The sequence below is a fragment of the Rhincodon typus genome, chromosome 25 (assembly GCF_021869965.1).
Source record: "Rhincodon typus isolate 14 chromosome 25, sRhiTyp1.1, whole genome shotgun sequence".
Taxonomy (NCBI): Eukaryota; Metazoa; Chordata; class Chondrichthyes; order Orectolobiformes; family Rhincodontidae; genus Rhincodon; species Rhincodon typus.
In genome coordinates this window covers 22,718,228-22,743,409 of record NC_063356.1, presented here as the reverse complement: position 1 = coordinate 22,743,409, position 25,182 = coordinate 22,718,228, and positions in this window count along the sequence as shown.

Here is a 25,182-nt window from a genome sequence, read left to right as displayed (position 1 = left end):
CCTACCAGGCAGGGATAGTGTGTTAAACTTTTCTGCATAAAAATGGCTATAGATTTAAGTGAACATACTCAAAGTGAAATCCTTCACATGAACCATCTTTGAAATTTCACTTGGTTTAGCAATTCCAGTCCATAAACTTGATCGGTTGGTCTGTGAGTTCAAGCTCATTGATCACGTACCTTTATTCCCTGTAAACAATGGGATCTTTATCCAATTGCTGTTGAATTCTGCTGTGAGGAAGAAAAACAGAAGAAGGTGGACAATGACTGAGAACTGCTGGATGGCAGGGAAGAAGGACATTGGAAGGAAGGCATTTGGTCACAGTAACCACCCAACCCCAAAAATTTATGTGTAACTGATTTTTCTTTTTGTTAATGGAAAGGAACAATACTTTAACAGACTCCAAGTCACCTTGGAGCTGGTCAAGGATTTTATTACGTAACATTGCAGTAAAATGCACTTAACAGCACATGCAGCACAGAAGTGCCAGTGGCCCTGAAAATATCATTTACTCTGAAATTATTCTCCTGAGGATTTGTCCAAGAGGTCTCTGGGGACATCAGTCTACCTCTCATACATTGTCATTAATTGGGTAGTGATTCATTCTATACCCGAGTTAACAATCTCATTATTTTCCCCAAAGGACAAGAGAGCATGGGAAACAACACAAAGAATTTTCCCAACTGCTGGCGTTCCTCAAAGCCCAAGGAGACATCAATGATGCATTTACTGATGTGTGTTTCAAACAATGCTGGAAAATATTTATTCAATTAATTAATTTCTGAGGCACTAATGCATGGTAATTTTACTAGATTAGTAATCTAGAGGCCAAGGTTAATGATCTGGGATATGCATTTGAATTGAATTGAATTACAGCAGATCTTGAAATTGGAATTCAATTCATAAATCTGGCATTCAAAACTAGCCTGATGGCAACCTTAAAGGCATTGCCAATTATTGTAAAATGTTCACTAATATCCTTTATTGGGAACGAAACCTGTCGTCCTTTGGCTCCAAACTGGTTTGACTTTCATGTGACTCCAGACCCACAGCGTGTGATTCACTTCTACTGGCTTCTGAAATTGCCTAGCAAGCCAGTCGATGATATGAAGTCTAAGGAAAGGGAAAATCCCCGATGGACTATTCAGTGCTACCCTATGCATTGGAGATAATAACAGCAACTCAGCCCAAATGCTGACCCAGCAAACGTTGCCTGACTGGGAACTTGTGCCAAAATTGGGAGAATCATCCCACACACAAGCAACAATCTGACATATTCATACTCACTTAACCATACCTTGGAGACAATGTCCCAGACACCACCATCACCATCCCTATCCTACATGCAGACCCTGAAGTGAATGCACAATGTTATACAGTTGGAAGGGAGTTTTCCTGGGAGTCCTTAAGATTTTGACATGGCTCCATGAAATCTCATGGCATCAAACCAAACATGGGTAATGATATCTCCTGCCGATTACCACCTACAAGTCCCCACCATCACCCACCTCGCTCAGCTGATGAATCAGTGCAGCTCTGTGTTGAAAACCAATTGGAAGGAGCAATGAGAGTGGCAAGGGCATAAAATGAACTGTGGATCGGGGCTTCACTGTCATCACAAACAGTGCTCAATAGAATGAGCAAGCTGACCAAGTCCTAAAGGATAGTGCTGCTAGAGTGGATCTGTGGCACAAGGTGAGGGAAATAACAAAAAGGAATTGAATACTTGGACCTCATCCTCGGTTTGTGTTGTTGTGAGGCTTGTGACTCAGTTCCAATCTACACATTGAAGAAATGGCAAATCATGTCACCACTGACAATTTGTGATGTGTAATGCTTTTCCCTTTCTCTGAGTGATTGCTGTGGGTCTGTCTGTCTCTTAAGGCTTCTACAAAATCATTTATAAATTCTGTTCCCTGTAAGGACAGCTCGCACCGTGTGCATAGTATTCGAATTTTCCTTCACTGCTTCATGCGCATGCATGCTGATGTCACAGTTATATCATGATATATCACCCTTTTCATCATCCTCTGCATTTTCATTTCTTGACATTTTCACCCGTCTACCTGTTGCTGATACATCTGTCCATGACAGTGACCAATACACAGTCCTTTTAGAGAGTAAGTCCTGTCTTCACTTTGAGGATATCCTCCATCATGTTGCATGACACTTTCACCATGCTGAATGGACAGGATTTGATCAGATCTAGCAACTCAAAGCAAAGCAAGTCATCTTTGGAGTACTGTGGGCCAAAGAAGGCAGCAGAAGAATTGCATTGAACCAAAATCTGTCATCTCATGCCTCAGTATATCCCTGCCTCGCACTACCATTGCCAATAAGCTGGGAGATCAATCTTGGTTCAATTTAATCTGTAGGAGGTCATGCCAGGCATACTTAGAAATGAAGTGACAAGCTGGTGAAGCGACAACAGGGGTCTACTTGCAAGACAGCAAACACAGCATCTGATAGACAGTCAAGCGATTCCATAAATAATGGATCAGGTCAGAACTCTGCAGTCCTCCCACATCCAATCATAAAGAGTGGTGGTCAATTATGCAACTAAAAAGAGAAGGAGCCTCCACAAATATCCCCACCCTCATCAGTGCAAAAAGACAAAGCTTTTGCATGCACCTTCAGACAGAAGTGCCAAGTGGATGATAAATCTCAGCCTCCTCCTGAGCTCAAAAATATCACAGATGCCAGTCTTCAGCCAATTCAATGCTGTGCTTGTGATTGTCAGAAAACAGCTGAAAACACTGGACTCTACTAAGATTCAAAACCCTCAGAGAAGATATTCCACTTGGTCTCAGTCCTAAATTGGTGTCTATTCAGTTTTAAATCATTTATAACACCTTATAGAGCAGTTGGGCACTTGGTAGAAAATGTCACTTGAGAGACAGCACTAGCAACAATACAACACTCCCGCAGTATTGCACTGGAATGTTAGGCTAGAGTTATGCGATCTGGAAGGATACCTGAAGCCATAACTTTCTATCTGAGAGGCGGCAGTGCTGTCAAAACAACATTGACATGTTAGAGTAGCATTTACAATTGTTCATTAGATTGGAATAAAGAATCTTTAATACAATCCAAGCTGTTCAAAGATTGTTGTGATCTTCTGCATTCTTTAATTTTCTCACTACGTAAAGGAACATTTACAAGGACTGAGCTCCATCCTCCACCAAACACGAGCCTGCAGAATCAGTAGAGGACATGACTGTGGAGTGCTGAGGAAATGGAGGATACAAGGAATGGCATGCCTTCGATACCTGCTGACAGCATTCATAAAAGCAAGCAGGTGACTTCTACAAATCACTGGTCAGACCACGTATGGACCAATGTGTTCATTTCTGGCACCTTATTTAGGGAAGAATGTTAAAGCCCTGGAGAGAGTTCAAAGGACATTTACTAGAATGATATGAGGAATGAGGGATTTTAGATACAAGGAAAGATTAGAGAGATTGGGCTTAATCTCTTTGGAGCAGAGAAGATGAAGACATGGCTTTATTGAAGCATCCAAAATTATGAACAATTCTGACAGCATAAAGATGGATATTCTGTTTCCACTAGTTGCAATGTCAGTAACTAGGGGTCACAATTTCAATACAGTCAGCAAGACAGCTAGGAGTGAGATGAGGAGGAACTATTCAGAGAGTTGTTAAGATTTGGATCGCGCTACATGGTGGAGGCAGATTCCATAGGAGGCTTCAAAAGAGAGCTGGATTTTTGTTTGAAATTGATGAAGTTGGAGGGGTACGGAGATAGGGCTAGAGAGTAGGACCAGCTGGGTAGCTCTTTCTGGAATCGGTACAGACAGAATGGGTCTCCTTCTGCACTACAAAACTCTATGATCCTAAGACATTAGCATAGAATTCATCCTCTGAAACATTCAAATTCTTTGCATTTCCTACTTCTCTGCACTACATGCAGATTGCTCACACAATGCCACGGGCATTCAATGTATCCACCACCTTCTGCCGATCTTCCCTCCTCATCTGCACCGAGTACAACATAGTGCCAGTGCTTCCTTCTAAAACTATTGCTATTTCTCTTGACCTTTCATTCCACCAACTTCATATTCAGCTACTGTAGGCACAGGAGAAATCAAAGCCAACAGAATTCAAGGGAATAATAAATTTTCTCTGATATTATTACAAGGTCAATGCTTGAATGGATGGGTATCCTGCCCACAGCACAATCAATACAAATTACCTGAGCAACAATGATGCTCTACTTCTAATATGCTCATATTCTAAAATATCCTGAGGCATTTCACAAACAAAATTTGATATTGTGCCACTCAAGAGATGTTATGGCAGAAGCGAAAAGAAAATGCTTTGGCAAAGATGTGGTTTTACAAAGTGTCTGAAAAGAAGAAAAAGACAAAGGCAGGCAGAAAGATTTTAAAGAGCTGAAAGCATGGCCACTTTAATGGTGGAGTATTTAAGATTGGAGCTACTGAAGATGCCAGAATTTGAGTGATCTTGGAGGATTTAGAATCGTGATGTTAGAGATTTTGGAAGTAGTGATGAGGGACAGGGTGGAGGTGTGCGCGGTTTGGAGGGGGAGAGGTGAAGTCATGCAATGATTTGAAAACAAGGATGGACATTTTAAAAACAAGGAATCAAAGATTTTGGTCATCTTTCATCCAATCTTGCCTATATCATTTGGAGGAAATTATTTGATGTGTGACAAGCTGTCTCACAATTTCGAGACATTGTGATGCCCACTTAGCCAACATGATTCAAGACAGGCCAACAACTTTATCCAGCAATATATCTTTTTTTTAGAAACATGAATCAGTCATCTTTAGGAATAACTTTATTGCTTGGAATGAGTGTGCCCTTGTCTGTGCTTTACAGATAACTGCAGCATTGAAGTCCAGCTTTGCATTGCAACACATGGGTAGCTGTAGTCTGGGCAAGCTGTTTGACTGACAGAGTGCCAGTGCTAGGAACATGAATTCTGTTATTCTGGGAGGGGACACCAGCTTCATGCTCTGTGGTGTCACTGTCAATCCCACAGCAAGGAGCTTCAACGACATGAGTGATCTGTTGGGGAACAGGTAGGAGACTCCTGTAAGGGTCTGGATGCTGTTTGAACGCTAGTATCTGCAGCAATTCAGGTTGTTATGACCTCTGAGCATCTATTGCATGTAGTGGGAGGCATTCATTTATGCTGCATTGGAAGCTGAAGACCAGAAGCAATCAGACACTCCATTGTGGGTCAGCCTGGCAGTGCTGCCAGGAAGGAGACCGCCACTTCCGCAGTAAAAAGTGCTCCATGCTCTGTATGGTGTACTTTGCCACAGTGGAGTTACACTCCTCCAAGTAATGACTGTAGGCTTATCTTACACATCTCCCAAAGCATTAAACACTTCAATGTTTCAAAGATAGTAGAAACTGCAGATGCTGGAGAATCTGAGGTAACAATGTGTAGAGCTCGATGAACACAGCAGGCCAAGCAGCATCAGAGGAGCAGGAAAGCTGACGTTTCGGGCCTAGACCCTGAAGAAGGGTCTTTTTCTGAAGAAGGGCCTAGGTCTGAAACGTCAGCTTTCTTGCTCCTCTGATGCTGCTAGGCCTGCTGTGTTCATCCAGTTCTACACCTTGTTATCTCAAACACTTCAATGTGCTTTGTCATCAGCATTTTTCTATCGGCTGCCCAATAAGGTGCTCACCTTGGACACCACTGCAGAATTGATGTGCTACTTTACCCTCTGAGGAGTTCACACATCAGCTCCCCTATACCCTTGTCCTTACTGCAGCCCACTCATGCCTGATGACTCACTGAAGTCCCTGACTCTAAGCTAACCTCTAATGTTCATACAGTGCCCCGGTATCTGACCTAGTGACTATAATTTTCTGAATAGAACTTCTGTTTGTTTCAAGTGGTCCTTCCAATTGTCACTGCGCATCAGCACATTAGTAAGGGAGACTATACAATTTGGAATACTGGGTAATATTTGATTCACCAATCTCTGGAAAATAGGTCTGCTATTTTTTAACTTAAATGGCACAACTCAAGATTGGAAAGGACTATATAGTATGACAAAGACCAATATCTTTTAGCTCAGAGCATTAAAGGAACCTACCATTATGCCTTCAATAAATATACTTAAGAAAGAAACCAGGCACTGCCAATCTTATCAATACCATCTTGGAATTGGGAAGAAATCTACCTTTATTACTTCATTGACTTTTCCTGTAGATTATGCAGGAATCTAGTTGAAACTTTAGGTTTTGGCATTAGCATCATGGAAAACTCCACTTTCTTTGATTGGGTTTCATTAAGTGGTTTTCCAATATGTCCTGGATTTTTGCTTTTACCTGGGCCTGTTACTCAGGACCTAAATGATAAGGATGTTGCTTTATAGGAGAGGTTTCTCCAATATCCATCCATGTATGACTCAAGTTTAACATGTTGGGTTATCCCTACAAATGCATTTAACTTCTGTGAATAGCCTTATGAGGTCTCCTTGTTGATCTGTCCCCGAATATGAAAACATTATGTCTAACCTCCTTAATACTTTGATTTTAGCTAGACTGCTCTAGGTGGTTCAAGTTGAGATATCTTCAGGCCTCCTTCTAGCTCATCCTCACTGTCCCTTTCAAAAGCTTCAACACATGTACTAATAGGTTCAAGAACAGCTTCTTCCCAGTTTTCTGTCCAAAAAGCATTTATGTTATGAGTTTCAAATGGTTTCTTACCTTGTGTCCAATAAATTATTTCAAAACGACTAAAACCGGGAAATACATTCAGCGAATCTCAGGTGGAAAACAACAGAAATTCCAATCCTTTGTCCCAGTCACAATGGATTTCTTGATGGTATGATCTGATCATCATTTTGAGAGTTTGATGGTCCCATTCTAAAGCTCCTTGTGTCTGTGGATGGTGTGCTGTGGACTTTAACTTTCTTACAGCCAGACTACTCAGCACTTCCTGAAAGATTCTAGACATAAAATTAGAAAGTGAATCTAGTTGGATCTCCATTGATAGTCCTTATTGAGTGAAGAACTGGATTAACTTCTCTCTCACTCCCTTAGCAGAAATTATTTTCCAGAGAATGGCCTCTGGAAGTTAAGGAGCCATATTCACAATTATAAGGATATACTGGTGTCACTTTTTGCTTTGGTAAAGTTCCCTCACAGTCTACCAAGATCATTTTAAACGGTTTCTCAAAATATTGGTATGAAAATTAAGGGTACCAGATTAATTCCATGTTGTGGTTTCCCTCCTGGCATATAAGGCACATTTTATAAAACTGTATGATGTCTCTGCAAAGTCCTTACCAGCAAAAATGTTAACGTATACGTGCTAAGGTCATCTGGATCCCTAATGTTCCGCCATAGAAATTTCATGTGCTATCCTGAATATCTCTTGGAGATATTTGGATGATACCTCTGCACCACCATCCAATCTTCATCTGCAGGTCTTCAAAGTGGTCTCCACTTCCTCATTAGAATCTTATTTCTAATGTAGTAGCTCTCCTGAATTCCCCTTGCTGCAGCATTGTTTTGGAGTGATTGTGATATTTTATTTAACCCTAGATCAACTATGCTGAGCCTCAATCAGAGAAGACTTATTGAACATTTCCTTCATATTATCCAGATCTTCAAAGAAAGTTTCAAATAATCCTATATACCTCTGTCATGCCAAATTAACCTCCAATGATGGGCTTGTTTAGCCATTCCTTGGGTCACTAACCGTGAAGAAGTTCCTGGAACTTTTTCCTATAACTGATCCATCTCTTTGACCTCAATTTGCCTTTCCATGATGATTACAGAAGCTCCTATTTTCACTTCTGTCAAATCTTTCCCAGGAGTAGGTCAACTCCATCTACAGGTAAATAATGCACAACAGTTACTATTCTAGGCATTAGGTCACACTCCAGGTGCATCCAATACAAAGATACTCCCAGCTGATACTATTCATTAACACGTTGGTACTGTAATATGGTCTCTGCCAGAAGGGTTATACCTTTGTCCTGCAAAATTGCTTTGGTGACTCCTATGTCCGTAAATTTGACTATCAATTTATTTAAGGTTTTTCAGAAATAAAGAGTAACTTTTACTCTTGACAAGAATTCCCTGTCATTTTTAGGTAACTTCCCCCACACTCACAGGGCAGCATGATGGCTCAGTGGTTAGCACTGCTGCCTCACAGGGACCCGGGTTCATTTCCAGCCTTGGGCGACTGTCTGTCTGGAGTTTGCACATTCTCCCCGTGTCTGCGTGGATTTGGGCTGGTTTTCTCCCACAGTCCAAAGACGTGTGGTTAGGTGGATTGGCCATGCTAAATTGCCCATCGTGTCTAGTGTGGGAAATGCAGGGATATGGTAGGGGGCAGGTCTGGGTGGGATGCTCTTCAGAGGGTTGGTATCGACTTGATGGGCTGAATGGCCTGCTTCCACACTGTAGGAATTCTATGATTAAATGTCTGTTTGACCCTCCATCACAGCTTCTTGCTCTGCATTGACCACGTGCGTCCCAAAATGTTCTACTGGTTTTTCCAACAATTTCATGAAGGTGTCCTATCTTGTGCCATTGGAAATAATTAGGATTTCAAATATCACTTCCCCTTCTCAAAGCCTCCTTACTGATCTGAGGAAGACATCATGAGGTATTCCTACCTGTCCCTTCTCATCCCAGAAAAATATCTTGAATTTATGGACCAGCTCACAATCATCAGCCATCTCAGCTACCTGTCTTGCTGTTGCAACTTTTTGGTTTTCTATGTGAGTTCTTACAAACGGAATGAATTTTTAAATTCTTCCACAAGAAATATATCCCTGAGGACCTCATATGTATCCTGCGTCTTTCATGGCCACATCCAATGTGAAAAGTTATTTTGTTTTCCCTTTGCAAATTCTATATACATCTGTCCATGCTGCTTCTTCATTTTTAAGAAATTCTGCGTGTAATCCTTAGGCATCAGATTGTGTACATTGAAATAGCATTGTTTGGTACTTTATCTGCTTCGCTTTCTTTTCAAAAGAATTTTAAAAGTGCTTTGGTGTTCCTTTCATCAAATTTTTAGAGGGCTTGTACAAATTTAAATAGCCCTCCACTGAGTCTTGACTGGACTCAGGTATTTCATTGTCAGAATGAAACCTGGAGTCAGAGTCATCTGTTTATGTTCTATAAGCCAATATTCTCTCTCTCCCACTCTCTTCTTCCCTCCTGTCTTTATTCTTTTATTCCTTTTTGCTTTCCCATTGCAATTTGAGTTCCTAAGTGCTCTTTTCTGTTTCCCTCTCCTCTCTGACAACCTCTTTCTTTTGCCTCTCTCTCTCTGGGGCACTTTTCTTTTTCCCTTCTCAAGTTCAAGTTTAATATTTTAATTTTTTTCTTATGTAGGCTGCTTCCTCTGTAACTGAATCCTTGCTAATTCAGTTAAACCACCGACTGTATTGCCTTGCCTTTAGTCTAATTTCAAATGTTGTGCTATTACTCTAGTTTGTCTGCTTTCATCATACTGATATTAATTTTAACTTCAGCTTATCCACCAATTCTGATAGGCTAGCTTCAATTACCTCTTATAGTCTCCCAGCAATGTGTCTTCCATCCCCAGAAAAATCAGAAAAGCGAACATTAAAGTTATTTCACAACATGCAATGATTTTCTCAGAAAGAGGAGAGGTAATCAGAGAAGCTTCCTTCCATCCTTCAGCAAACTTGTCACAAATTATTCCAAGCAATATCCAAAGCAGAAACTACAATTAAACAAACATAAACCCAGGCAGCGTTTCTCAAGTAAACAAGCAGCAATCACAAGATATGTGACTACCATGAAATACCTTGTTGAGAAAATGTTCCAATGTGTTCGTTGACCAATGTAAAAAGAAAATCAATCCAGCTGTCCAGCATCCTTCAGACTCAAGTTAACAAAGATTATTGAATATTCAGCCTTTGTAACAACATCAGTTGCTATCTCTTGCTGATCCATCTGTACATTTGTCTGGAGAATGTCCCGTCCCTCTGAAGATACAGAACGTCAGTCCTTTTGTACACAATTTTCACAAAAAATGTTCAATGCATCATTTAAGAATGTCAATGCAAGTGCTTTTCCATTGCTTTACTGTTGATACATACACAGTACAATATTCAGAACGTTCTCATCACCACCAGCTTTACAAACCACTGTTTTAAAAGGGCATGGTTAGCTTTCAGGAATGTTAGGCACTCTTGATAATCAGACTACCCAGGGAGCCTGAGTTAAAGAAAGAAATCACGGTAACAAGCTGACAGCACAAAGTTGATGTAACATATGGTCAGGGGTTAATTGTGGGAGTGGGAAGAGAAATCACTGCTGCAGAGAAAATTGCTACATGAGTCAATTGGAGAGAGAGGTAAACATGTCCCCTCTTTCCCCTTAAGATGATAACGAATAGAAGATGCCATTTGCCAGACACTCAGCAAGTAGCTATCTCTGTCCCTGTGGTATAGTAGGAACCAATTCTTAAAGGTTAAAAAAAAAACTTCAGCTACCCTTCAGTGGAGGTCATGAGTATCCTGGTTTAAGTCCAAGTGGAATTTAGAATGTATTCAGTACATTTCAGTTAATTTTTAAAGGTGAAATGCAAATGAAATCAGATTTTTTCTAAAGAAATTACAATACTCTTTACTCATACTGTTCAAAGTCACACGTAGTGCTCTTTTTCTCAAATCCTGGCCCCACTGTTGCACACACAGACAGAATATTTACATTCAAAAGAACATTAACAATGAAACTCTCAGCATCTTACCAACTCAAGGAATCAGAAAGCCAGTCACCCACAGAAGTGCTCAGGGGCAGATTGCAAGGACAAAGAGACAGACAGAGATGGGAGGGAAAGGGTTAGAGAGAGAACAACATCTCAGCTCAATGACCTTATGTCAGAACTGAAGTGGTTCTGAGGAAGCGGCGTTTCATGATCGATGACTGTTAAGTGATGTTGTACCCAGTGTCCCTTTCTTGACCATAAGCAGTATAAGCAATGGTAGTGCTCCGATGAAAAATGGAGAGGCAAAGTGATGCTGCCTTTGGTTTGAATTCAGAATGTAATGTGAGAAAATTAAGTTTCACTTGCTTTCCTATTCTTCTGCTTCAATTTCGCTGTTTCCAGACAACAGTGCATAACAGTCTGCATCTGGGTCATCAACTGGGCCACAATGCTAAGAGAAATATGGATGAACCAAAGCTTCTGCTTCAATGATCCTCTTATCTGTGTCGACCATATGCATTTCCTCCAAATGATCAACAACTACACAATAAGGTGGTTACAGTGCTTTACATATATTTTCAACATTACAACTGCCTGTGTGTTTTATTCAATTGCAGCAAAGTTTTATATGGTCATATTGGTTGAATTCTTTCACCATTCTGTTGAGTGATCATTGACCCAAAGCCAATTTTCTCTCTCTGTAGATGCTGCCTAACCCTGACTATTTCCAGAATAATTGGGTTTCTTTTGGATTTCTAGCATCTGCAGTATTCTGTTATATGTTTAATTTTTCCAGCTACAGTCAAGTCAGAAAAATCAGAACCAAGTCCCAGTCAGCAAGACTACTAAAGGGAGATTTCAGAGGAGGATGAGCAGGAGTGACTGTGCCAGTGGGTACACACAGATCTCCACAAACAGAATTGCCTTCGATGCACCAAATCAGAGAAAAGAAGCTGTGGAAGCAGAATCACAATGAAAAAAAAAGTAACAAGAAGCACAGACTATTATTCTACTCATCATGTCATGGCCTGACAAATGCTAGATCGTCTCAAGGTTGCTACCAAACCTGTTTGATTGAAAGATTACTTTGCATTGAACATAAATAGAAGAGACAAGCTAGCAGTGCACATAGTGAATGGAAAACAGTGTGGATGTGACTATTTTTTTCCCATTCTGGTTGTTATCACCATGCATCTGTCAAACGTTTTGATTCCAACTGAACTTCTGGTAGCTTCAGGTGCCACTAACACTAAGGTGAGTCTATCTCAAATACCAAGCAATTACATGTTTAAAATCTGGAAGTGTTTTTCTAAAAAGATAGGCTTTAGAATCGCTCAAATGCACTGCATAAGATTATTTCACTATCTCTGTACAATTATGACAAATTGCAATATTTATATTGGAGCTATTATAATGTGTACATATGATGCTGTGGCAATAACAGAGACATGGCTCAAAGACAGGGAAGACTAGGTATTAAATATTCCTGCATACAACATGTTCAGGAAAGATTTCTTTTAAAATGGAAATAAAGATTAGGGGTGGTAGTTTGGGTTGATCAGAATATTTCTGTGTTGTAGAGAGCTAGATGATGTCCCAGGGTCAAGAACAGAATCTATTTGACTGGAGCTAAGGCAAGGGAAGTGTGCAATTACATTGTTTGGTGGAGTACACAGGCCATCCAATTAGTGGAAGGATGTAGAGGAATAAATTTGCAAGGAAATTATAGACAAATGCAAAAAGTAATGGGAGATTTTAATTATCTGAATATAAACTAGAATAGTAAAGGGGAGACAGGTGCATGAGTTCCGAGAGTAAGCCCAGGAAAGAATTTTCTACAGTGGTACACTTCAAATCCAACAAGACAAGAGGCATTGCTGAACATGGCTCTTGGCAAAAGGCAGGTCAAGTGAATCAAGGGTCAAGAGAACATGTAGGGGATAGTGATCATTGGATATTAAGGCCAGATTGTCTATGGAAAAGGACAAGGAGCAATCCAAAGTGTGAATAATTAACTGGCTGAAGGTCTACTGCAGGGGGATAGGAACGAACAGATAAATTGGAATCAAAGAGTAACAGGCAAAACTGTAACTGAACAAGCTGCCGTTGAAGAAGTGATAGTTCAATTATCATCAAATTAAATTCCCAGGAAGGGAAAGAAGTTCTAAACAAGGATCGCTGGACTTGAAACATTAACTCTGCTTTTCTCTCGGCAGATGCTGCCTGACCTGCTGAGTTTCTCCAGCAATTTCTGATTTCGTTTCAGATTTCCAATATCCGCGGTTCTTTATTTTGCTTATATATGGTATACTTGCCTTTATTAGTTGAGGCAAAGATTTTAAAGTAGGGAAATTATGTTTGAAGTGTTTAAAATGTTAATTTGGCTTAATCTAAAGTATTTTGTGCAATTCTGGAATCCACATTATAAGAGGGATGTGATAGCACTGGAGTGGTTAGAGAGGAGCTCACCAGGATGTTGCCTGCACTGGAGAGTTTCAGTTTTGAAGAGAGATTGAACAGACTGGGGTTGTTTTCTGTAGAGCAGGGGAGATTAAGAGGGGTCATGATTGAGGTGTATAAAGTTATGAGGGGCATAGGTAGGATAGATAAGAAGAAACCTTTCCACTTGATGGAGGGATAAATGACCAGGTGGTATAGCTTTAGGGTAAGGGGGAAAATGTTGAGGGAGGTGTGAGGAAAAGGTTTTTTACCCACGAGGTGGTCAGAATCTGGAACTCACTGCCTGTGAGGGTGATAGAGGCAGAAACCCTCATAATATTTACGATATATTTAGTTATGCATTTGCGATACCAAGGCATACAAGGCTATGGGCCAAGTGCTGGAAAATGGGAATAGAATAGTTAGGTGGTTGTTTCTGACTGGTGGATGTGATGACCTGAAGGGCCTTTTTCTGTGTTTTAGATCTCTGTAATTACACAAAGTTTCATCTACTCTGCAACACCATCATCTTGCACTGTTTTATTCCATAGAAGTTACCCCCTTTTTAAAAACTTTAGTTTGGACTTAATTATTTCTCCCTGTTTCTTTCCTGTGAACTGTGAAGACTTCCTACACGAATAATCACAAAACTGAAAACTGTTTCCTTAGAACATTAATAATTGGCAGTTTTCCAACACTCTTCCAACACTCTTAGTATAGAAGTTTCACGACCTATCAACTGTCTAATATTCCTTCTATATTTGCTTTGAGGCCACTCCAGTCTCTTCCAAAACTGCCCTCAAAGCTTTCATACTCTAGATTTTCCAATCTAACAATCAATGTTTGGCTATCCTAAATCAAAAGGAAGCTCATGCACTTCAATATTTATTTGCCCTTTCATAAAGCCCAAAGTATAAGCAATCTTCCATTAACACTCCAGGGGCTTTGCAGTCACCTACTACCTGCTCCCTGACACATATTGTATCATTGACCTGAACAATTCTCTGGCCTTGCTTTTTTGCAATAAACACTTTATAAATGTAATCAACATCCATGTGCCACTAGTTTAAAATCCAAACTATAAAAATGACAAATGGGATGCATACAAGGATACTCAAGGAAGTGAAAGTAGAAGTTAAAGAGGAACAGGTCACAATTTTCCAATCTTGCTTAGACTCAAGAATGATTCCAGAGAACTGGAGAATTGTAAATGTTATATCCTTGATCAAAAATAAAAGGTGCAACAATAAGCCCAACACTACAGACCAGTAAATTCAATTTTGGTAGCATGGAAGCTTTTAGAAATTATAATTCAGGATAAAGTAGTAGCCACTTGGGTAACAATAAGTTAGTTAAAGAAAGCCAGTATGGATTGGTGAAAGGCAGATTACATTTAACTTACTTTAATGTTTTTGTAGAGAAAACAGAGAGGGTTATGAGGAAAACTGAAAGAACTACGGATGCTGTTAATCGGAAACAAAAATAGAATTTGCTGGAAAAGCTCCACGAGTCTGGCAGCATCTATGAGGAGAAATCAGTTAATGTTTCGGGTCGAGTGACCCTTCTTCAGAACTGACGGCAATTAAAGGAGGGTTATGAAGATAATCCTTTTGATGTGGTGTGCATGGACTCTCATACATTTGGTAGAGTGCTACAAACAAACTTGTGACAGAAATTGGAGCCCCTGGAATAAAAGGGTCAGCAGCAACATGATTATAAAATTGTCTGAGTGACAGGAAACAAAGAATAGTGGGGAACATGAGATAATAAGGTGTAGAGCTGGATGAGCACAGCAGGCCAAGCAGCATCAGAGGAGCAGGAAGGCTGACGTTTCAGGCCTTAGAGCCTTCTTCAGAAATAGTGGGGAACAGTTGTTTTTTGAACTATAGGAAAATCAATACCCCAAGGACTCATGTTAGAACACCTCCTTTTCCCTAATTGAAACTTACAGAATTATGACAGGTATGGATTGAATAGATATTGAATACATATGTTTAAAGTGAAGGGGGGGGGGGTTAAGTTTAAAGGAGATGTGAGAGGCAAGGTTTTTTTTATACAGAGGAATTTAAGTGCCCGGAATGTGCAGCCAGATGAGGTGGTAGAAGCAGAAACAATGGCAATATTTGAGAGGCATCTTGATGGATACATGAACAGGTAGGGAGTAAAGGGATATGGACCATGTAGAAGCAAAGGGGTTTTAATTTAGAAAGGCTTCATGTGTCAGCACAGTCTTGGTAGGCCGAGGGGCCGGTTTTTGTGCTGTACAGTTCTTTGGTCTTTATATGTTAATTAACTGAATCTTCTGTGTTTTTTTTCCTTTATCCATTCACGGGATGAGGGCATCACTGACTAGGCAGTATTTATTGCCTATCCCTAATTGCCCAGGGGGCAGTTGAGTCAACCACATTGCTGTGGGCCTGGAGTCACATATAGGCCAGACTAGGCAAGGATGACAGTTTCCTTCCCTGAAGGACGTTATTGAACCAGATGGGTTTTTCCCAACAATGGTTTCATGGTCAGCATTGGACTGTGAGTTCAGTTTTTTTATTGAATTCAAATTCCACCATCTGCCTTAGCAGGATTTGAACTCAGGTCCACAGAACATTATCTGGGTCTCTGGATTAACAGTCCAGCGATAATACCACTAGGCCATTGCCTTCCCACAAGATGCAATTTCAAAATTTCTGCATAATATCAAAATTGTGCATATTGCAATCTCAGAGGTGGATCCTGCAAATATTAAAAGGACATAGATATGTTGGTAGAATAGGAAGATAAGTGGTCAATGAAATTTAATTCAGAAATGCAGGAAAACAACATAAAATGAAGGGTACAATTGAAAAGGGTGTGCAGGATCAGAGGGTCCTGGCTGTATATTCATATAAATGATTGAATGTGGCAGGACAGGTTGAGATTGGTTCACAGGGCCTGAGACATTGTGAACTTTATCAACTGAGGCAAAGGTTGAGCTAAACCTGAATAAAACACTGGTTCAGCCTCATCTGGAATCTGCATCTAGTCCTAAACACGACACGTTTGGAAGGATGTGAAGCTTTTAGAGAAAATACTTTGCAGAAAAGATTCATGAGAATCATTCCAGGGATAATAAACTTCAGCAATGTAAAAATATTGGAGAAGTTGGGACTGTTCTCCTTACAGAAGAGAAAGTTGAGAAATGATTTTATTGAGGTGGTCAGAATCATAAGGGATGTGGACAGAGGAGAAGGAGACATTATTTCCATTGGTAGGACTTTAACAATCTCAAGGGCTCAGATTTAAGGTAGTCAGAGAAAGCAATAGTGACATGACAAAAAAGCATTTTCCCAGAGGGAATGGTTAGGAGCAGAATGCACAGCCCAAGAGTATGGTGAGGGGAATGTCAATCAATGTTTTATAAAGCTATTTGATTCTTTATCTGCAGGGCCAGATAGGGAGTGGCACCAGGCACGGGACTCCTTCAGAGAGCCAGCACAGACACAATGGCTAAATAGCCTAATTTTATGCTGTAGCCATTCTAAAATGCTGTGATAAAAATGTTAAAGTTCCTGAGGTTTGTTTTGCAATTACAGTCTAGAACCCAGCGACTAATTGAAAACATTTTTTGCAAAGCAGCCAGATTTATACATTCCTGGCTGTCTTGCCTTTCTTTGTCCCAGCCAGCGTGTGAGATTTATGTTCGTTCCTCGTTATGATTCAATAGGCATGCAAATAGCACTACATATCCTATTCATTGCTGCAAGTCTTTTTTTCATGTGGACAGTAGACGGAAAGTAGGTTTGATTGCCACTCAGATAGCGAGCACATCTTAAAGGGGAGGTGCAAGGAATAGAAGTTGTGTACAAGATATGTCCAGGCTTGTGAATGCCAAGATCCTATCACGCAGAACTTGTGAAGAAATTCCATGATCTGTCCAGAGTTGTTAATATATGCACAGTACAGGCCCTTCGGCCCACAATGTTGTGCTGACCTATTATCCTACGAAGATCAATCTATCCTGCATACCCTACATTTTACTATCCTCCATGTGCCTATCCAAGAGTCGTTTAAAAATCTCTAAAATATCTGACTCCACTACCACCGCCAGTAGCGCATTCCACACACCCACCGCTCTCTGTGTGAAGAACCTACCTCTGATATCTCCCCTATAGCTTCCTCCAATCACCTTAAAATTATGCCCCCTCAACATTTCTGCCCCAGGAAAAAGTCTCTGACTCTCCACTCTATCTATGCCTCTCATCATCTTGTAAACCTCTATCAAGTCACCTCTCATCTCTCTTCGCTCCAATGAAAAAAACCCTAGCTCCCTCAACCTTTCCTCATAAAACCTGCCCTCCAGTCCAGGCAGCATCCTGGTAAATCTCCTCTGCACGCTCTCGAAAGCTTCCACATCTTTCCTATAATGAGGTGACCAGAACTGGACACAATATCCCAAGTGTGATCCAGCCAGAGTTTTATAGAGCTGCAGCATAACCTCGTGGCTCTTAAACTCAATTCCCCTGCCAATGAAAGCCAACACACCATACGCCTTCTTTACAACCCTATCAACTTGGGTCGCAACTTTGAGGGATCTATGGACGTGGACCCCAAGATCCCTCTGTTCCTCCACACTGCCGAGAATCCTGCCATTAACCCTGTATTGTGCATTCAAATTCGACCTTCCAAAATGAATCACTTCACACTTTTCTGTGTTGAATTCCATCTGCCACTTCTTTGCCCAAATCTGCATCCTGTCAATGTCCTGTTGCAACCTACAACAGCCCTCCACGCTGTCCACAACTCCACCAACCTTCATGTCATCGGCAAACTTACTAACCCAGCCTTCCACTTCCTCATCCAAGTCATTTATAAAGATCACAAAGAGCAGGGGTCCCAGAACAGATCCCTGTGGAACACCACTGGTCACTGAGCTCCAGGCTGAATACTTTCCATCTACTACCACCCTCTGTCTTCTATTCGACAGCCAGTTTTGTATCCAGACAGCCAAATTTCCCTGAATCCCATGCCTCCTTTCTTTCTGAATGAGCCTACCATGTGGAACCTTGTCGAATTTTACTGTTCATTTACTGTTCACAATTGTATCAGCTCCAGCTTCACGACTCACAGCACACTTCTACCCTGCTTTTGTGCATTCTCCTATCGACATAGGGGAGGCGGTGGCCTAGTGGTATTATCGTTGGACTGTTAATGCAGAGACCCAGGTAATGTTCTGGGGACTCAGGTTTGAATCCCGCCCACAGCAGACTATGGAATTTGAATTCAATAAATACCTGGAATTAAGAACCGAATGATGACCATGAACCCATTGTCGCAGAAAAACTCATCTGGTTCATTAATGTCTTCTAGGGAAGGAAGCTGTCATCCTTACCTGGTCTGGCTTACATGTGACTCCATAGCCACAGCAATGTGGTTGACTCTTAAATGCCCTCTGGGCAATTGGGGATGGGCAATAAATGCTGCCTCGCCAGCAATGTCCTCATCCCATAAATGAATAAAGAAAGAAAACATTGCACCATGCCTCCTTCTCCTGCTCATACATTCTGAACTTCTACACATGCCACACTTACCCATAATTTACACGTAGAACATTATCTTCAATGTATTCTAGCACAACAGATATATTCTCAAAACATTTTACAAGCATTTCACCAATGAGCCCTTCACTCTTAAAGGAACAGATCAACATAATCAGAGACAAGAGGCCATATATATCTATCCTGCGTGCCCCAGGCAAAGAAGTGCTGACCATCACAGGCAGGATTAGAGACCTACATTTGGCAATTCTCAATATTGAAGAAGACATCATGCAAGTTTTTTTTAACACTTGTCCTATTTATTCTCTTCACTCCATATTGCCTTACACAGTAAAGATGCTTCCATCAGCTACTGCTTGTTTGAGCTCCTTTACACTACAGGATGAGTCTTGTACTTTACTACCATCTTAAGTGTAGAAAACATGGAAGCCAGCAATCCTGAAGTGGTGCAACACACAATCTGAGTTTAAAGAGCATTAGCTCAGATACAGGAACCACGTATACTTGACAGAGAGGCTCATCACACAGTGGATCACTGGACACAATGTACTGCAGTTTGGACAGGGTGATTGGAAACCAAAGGTGCCAATTAACTCGAAGGTAAGATCACATAGGACTCAAATGTTGACGCTGACGTTCCAAGAGCAGCCTGTAGAGTGAAAGTAAGGTTCCTGGTGTAACCTGCCAGTGACTGTAGACACAAAAGCTCTCTCTCCATTCTTGTGCTCCATTTTCTTTGTTTCCATTTGCAGTGCTGGCAGTCAGCAGCAGTGCAGTTTCCTTTTAAGAAAGATGGATCGCCTTTAAGAGCTGAAAACCAGCTGGAATACATGCTTGCCTCACTTGTAGTTAGGCCTTTTGTTGGGTATACATCAGGCAGCAGCACTGGTAATAACTACATACATGCTACAGTAACAACATCATCATGCTGGTTCATTGGTAAAGGGTACACGCACAAAAACAGATGCAGACCAATTTTTAATGCCTTATTTATATTCAACATTGCTTTTCTCATGCTCAAGATCTGATCAGCTCAACTCATTCAGAAACCATCTTAGTGGTTTGACTATCAATGGGTGTCCTCCATTCCCTTTATGCTAAATCACAAGCTGTTTTTAAATGAAGGGATTTATACTGGCTCCTAGCCATATGCCAACTGCATGCTAGAACACAACTTTAATTAACTTGAAATGTGAAAGGTAATAAATGAGATCAGATGTTTCAATACAGTGGATATGAAAAAAATATGAAAGTTCTATTACTCAATAGTTAAATGGAGAAAATAGATGACCTCTAAATGTAATTTTTTTTCTATTTTTACACAAATCATATTTCATTTAGTCACCAGCAAGGTTTTAAAGAGTGAAGTTCATATTCTCAGTACTTTCTGTGAAAGGAATTTGCTCCAAGCAGACTTTCTACTTGTTCAACTTTCATCTTCAGAGAGCAATTTTATTTTATTTGCTCTTTTACTATAGAAACCACCCCCACATTATGTATTCAACTAAGATTCTCCTTCGCAGATTAAAAGAACTGATAAGGCTTTGAGGTAAAGTAGATTGTAGCCCTATACTGTTCGCACATTATATTTCTCAGTTAATTAAGAGGTCACACTACTAATCCTTTTGATACCAACTCAATAAAAGAAAATAAAGGGAGCAGAATCTTATGGGGCCTGAGTGACATCGTCTAAGCAAGATTTGTGGCAGAATTGGATCTCATCAGTGAGAGCGACTTGCTCCAGCTTTTGTAATTTTGACAAGCAATGTGACAAGTTTCTCACTAGCACATTACCAGTTAAGGGGGGCTATTGTTTGTTAAATACATTATTAATATCATAACTCACTTCATTAATACTCAGCTTTCTATTTAACAAATACACCGAACGAGCTGGAAATTGTGAATTCTCAACATGGAAGTCGGTATGAGTCTGTCAGGTTGCTGCTTGTTTCAAATGACTTCCATGTTGGATGCCAGTCACCAACATCTCAGGACATGCTCTGTAGGCACTGACCACATGCACCCCACACCAAAGGATGTTGGTATCCGACAAGTACAAGTCATCAAGGATCTCATGGCACACCTCTGATCAATTTCTAAACTTTACTTCTCTACTCAGATTGCTCTGGCAACTATCATAGTGATGTTGCTGCAAGGACACTATGCAATCAGGGATATAAATACTAAACTCAAGGACTGGACCAGGCTGCATCTTCATCCTGTTTGTTTACTGTAATAGCACTCACTCACTCTGAGCCTACCTAGATGCTCAGAGTATTCCTGCCTTACAGTGTCTTGCATTGCCTTTTTGCACTTTGCCCCCTCAGCCAGAGAAGCCATGCACATATTATTCCTGTCTTGCCTTGTCTTTTATGCAGGCACAAAGGCAAGAAGCTTGTTGTGGTTGTCAGAAGGTTTCGGTGAATTCAAGAGCACTTGTTCAGGTGCTGTCCCAGCACAGCTAGTCAAGGGTAGCCTCCAGTACCATTCCAGGAGCTTGGGAACAGTCAGCCAGCTGTTTGGGGCTGTTAGAGTCAGGATGCTGTCCACACAAGGAGCTGAGGAACTGAATGATGGGCAGCCCACCATTGTATTGACTTTTTCTGCCCTACTGTGGGCTTTTTCACTCCTGGGATTATCAGAGATGCAGGGAGATGAAAGTCAGTGACACAGACTTTGGTAAGTTCATGAAAGATCCTTAGTCAGCACCTTCCAAACCCATGACCAACACCATCTAGTAGGACAAGGACAGCAGGTACATGGGAACATTACCACCTGCAAGTTCCCCTCCAAGCCACTCACCATCCTGACTTGGAAATATATTGCCGTTCCTTCACTGTTGTTGGGACAAACTCCTGGAAATCCCCCCCTAATGATATTGTGGGTCAACACACAGCATGTGGCATGCAGCGGTTCAAAAAAGCAGCTCACCACACCACCAACTTCTCAAGAGCAACAAATGCTGACCCAGCCAGTGATGCCCACATCCCATGGATTTGTTTTTTAAAATGGTGGGGAGATTTCCCAGTGAGCAAGTTAGTAGGCAGCACAAATGATGAGATAAGAATATTAAACTTCCACTATAAATAAAAGATAACTTCAGTGCTGCTGGCATGCCATTCCATATAGTTATAAATAACTTGAACTAAGTGTCTCCTTTAATGCAGGCTCTGCATTTGAGTTCACTACAGTTAGAATAAATTGATGATTTTGTTCCCTTTTGTTGATTAGAGTGAATTGAAAAGGAGCTAAAGAATAACAATGTCAAACCTTGCATTTAATATTATCGAGTGAAAAGAAATTGAGCGTTATATTTGTTAGATTAAAATGGATAAGAAACACATCAGTAATTACCATCAGATTAATTCAATAGAGATGTGGGTAAGCAGGTGGTCCAGGTCTATAAAAGATTGCAGTCTACAAAAGTTCTAGTTTGACATAACAAAGAATCCCCCCAGCTCAGTATTTTTGTAATTCTTATTATTGCTTGGCGCTGAGGTCCCAAGAATGATGTTGAACTTGAAGGTGCGCATTGGGAAATACTACTACCATAACAGGAAGATTTAATTTAGCACAGAAACAGCTCTGCTTGCTCGAAGATTTATTTAATTCTCTGTGGAGTTTGAACAGAGAATTCATTTAAATCTGTTGTATCCTCTAAATGTTGTTCCCTGTTGTTTTTAGAATTTTACTAATTACAGGACAGGAGGAGGTCATTCAGCTCCTGATGAAAATAGTTTTGCAATCCCATTTCTTCCAGGTTTTTATATTCCTCCTTTTCAATTAGTTATTGGGCATGAAATTCAATTGTAGCTTTCCATGGACGTGATGACACCATTTGCTGCTTACTGCATGACCCTTGCAGCTTTACTGAAGTTTGACATGGACTCAATCGTCCAAACACCCCCCTTCCATGCTATAGATAAATCTATGACATTAGTGCACCAGCTACTTGTGTCCAAATGCATTGAAAATGTGATAACATGATATCAGTGACCCAACTGGGCTGATGGGAACCTAACAGGGGGTTCCAATTCAAGGGAAACAAAATTAATCAAAAGAACATTTTGGAATACTGCATGCAGTTCTGGTTTCCCTGTTACAGGAAGGATGTTGTGAAACTTGAAAGGACTCAGACAAGATTTACAAGGATCTTGCTCGGGTTGGAGGGTTTGAGCTATAGGGAGAGGCTGAGTAGGCTGGGGCTATTTTCCCTGAAGCATCAGGGGCTGAGGGGTGACCTTAAAGAGGTTTATAAAATCATGAGGAGCATGGATAGGGTGAATAGACAAGGCCTTTTCCCTGAGGTGGAGGGGTCCAAAACTAGAGGACATAGGTTTAAGGTGAGAAGGAAAAGATTTAGAAAGGATCTAAGAGTCAGCTTTGTCGCGCAGGTGGTGGTGCATGGATGGAATGAGCTGCCAGGCAAAATGGTGGAAGCTGGAACAATTACAACATTTGAAAGGCATCTGGATGGGTATATGAATAGGAAGGGCTCAGAGAGATACGGGCCAAATGCTGGCAAATGGGACTAGATTCATTTAGGATACCTGGTCGGCATGGGCAAGTTGGACCGAAGGGTCTGTTTCCACGCTGTACATCCCTATGACTCTAAGTTGAGCAGCACATAAGAAGGCTGAATTAAACATATTCTATCTGAATGCACATCACGTTTGCAAAAAGGTTAATGATTTGAGAGCATTATTTGAGGTCATTGCATATGACAATTGCCATTGCAGAGACTTAGGTATGGCTTGGCCGAGACTGGGATGAATATATATGGATATTCTACATTTAGGAGGAACAAAATTAAAGGGAGTAGATGGTGAAGTAGCACTCCTAATAAAACATGACTCAAATATTTCAGAAAGAGAAGATCTTTGATCGACGTATCAAGATGTAGAATCAGTTTGTGTGGAGGTAAGAAACAGCCAGGGCCAGCAAACATTGCTGGGAAACAGTAAGAGCTGCAGATGCTGGAGTCAGAGATAACACAGTGTGGAGCTGGAGGAACACAGCAGATCACACAGCATCGGAGAAGTAGGAAAGTTGACGACCCGAAACATCAATAAGCATTGGTGAGAGTTGTTTAGAGAACATCAAACTGTAGTATTAATGTTAGGCGTGCCATAAATCAGGAAATTAGAGATACATGTGAGGTGGTTTGGATAATGTTTATACAATATGTAGTGTAACATTTCAGTTTGGATTAGGTTAACCATGTCAGCAGTAATGCTGTGGAGGATGATATCCTAGAACACGCACAATACTGCAACAATATTTTGAGGAGTCAACTAGGGATTAGGCTAAGGAAGGAGGTGAAACTGGGGGAGGCCATGTGGCACTGGGCAGTGGGAAAGGGACCACATTGACCAGATTCAGTCCAGATATAATGAACTTCCCCACCTTCTCCAACTATGGAACTAGAATTCCCTAACAGTGCATCCACGTCATCACAAAAACACCAAGACTAATATCTTTCAATAACGGCTAATGAAAAATACCTTCACTCAAAATTTTTATCCAGGAACACATCAATAATAGACGAAAAGATTTCCTTAACGGCACTAATGGAAATGTAGACTTGTTGGTCCTTTCCTAGTCAGCCAGTTTCTCCTGTGATAGAGGGCAGAAAGTCTGTAACTGCTTGCCAGTGCAGTTGGGTAATGAACCTGCCCTAGCTATAGGTTTGCAGAGGCATGTAAAAGTGTGATTGCAGATAGCAGGATTGAAAGATATGTTTGGGTGTGAGATGAACAGAATGTAAGGGAAAGTTCTGAGCCTCACAGAGTCGCTATGGGAGTGACGAGGGTGTGATGCATTGATAAGTGTGAAAAATGTGTGGTTTGGAGAATGTGAAGTGTGATGTAAAGGTCCAAATTATTAAGGTTGATGTCCTGACTGAGGGTTATTAAACTTCTTTTAGCAATGCTGCCGTATCTTGCGGAGAACAGTTTGAGCGTCCACAGCCCTTGCCATCAGTTCACATTTTTCTTTGATACTTATTCTTGACAGTGCCTTGTGGCCTTCACTTGTCTGACAAATGTTTCCAGGACAGCAACATCAATGCGGAGCCTTTCCCTCGAAGGGATGTCGTATCCTCTTTACTCTTCAGTGCTTCAATGTGCCAACAGTGCATTGTTCTATCTATCTCTTTGTAGGGACTGCACATTTTAAGAAGAGAAGTTTCCATGGATCATGTGGTTACTTGTTAACCACAGGACGTGCAGAGGCCTGACAGTGCTATGAATACCTGTTCAGTGCTGGAGCCATGTGTGACCATGTTGGAATCATGGACGTGCTACCCACTAGCACCAGGTAGGTCATGAATCACAACCCACAAACCCAAATGTGGCACAAACTAATCTCTATTCAAGCAGGTTTTAGACTCAACCTCAATATTTTCTGAAGAAGGGTCCAGACCCGAAACGTCAGCTTTCCTGCTCCTCTGATGCTGCCTAGCCTGCTGTGTTCATCCAGCTCCATACCTTGTTATCTCAGACTCCAG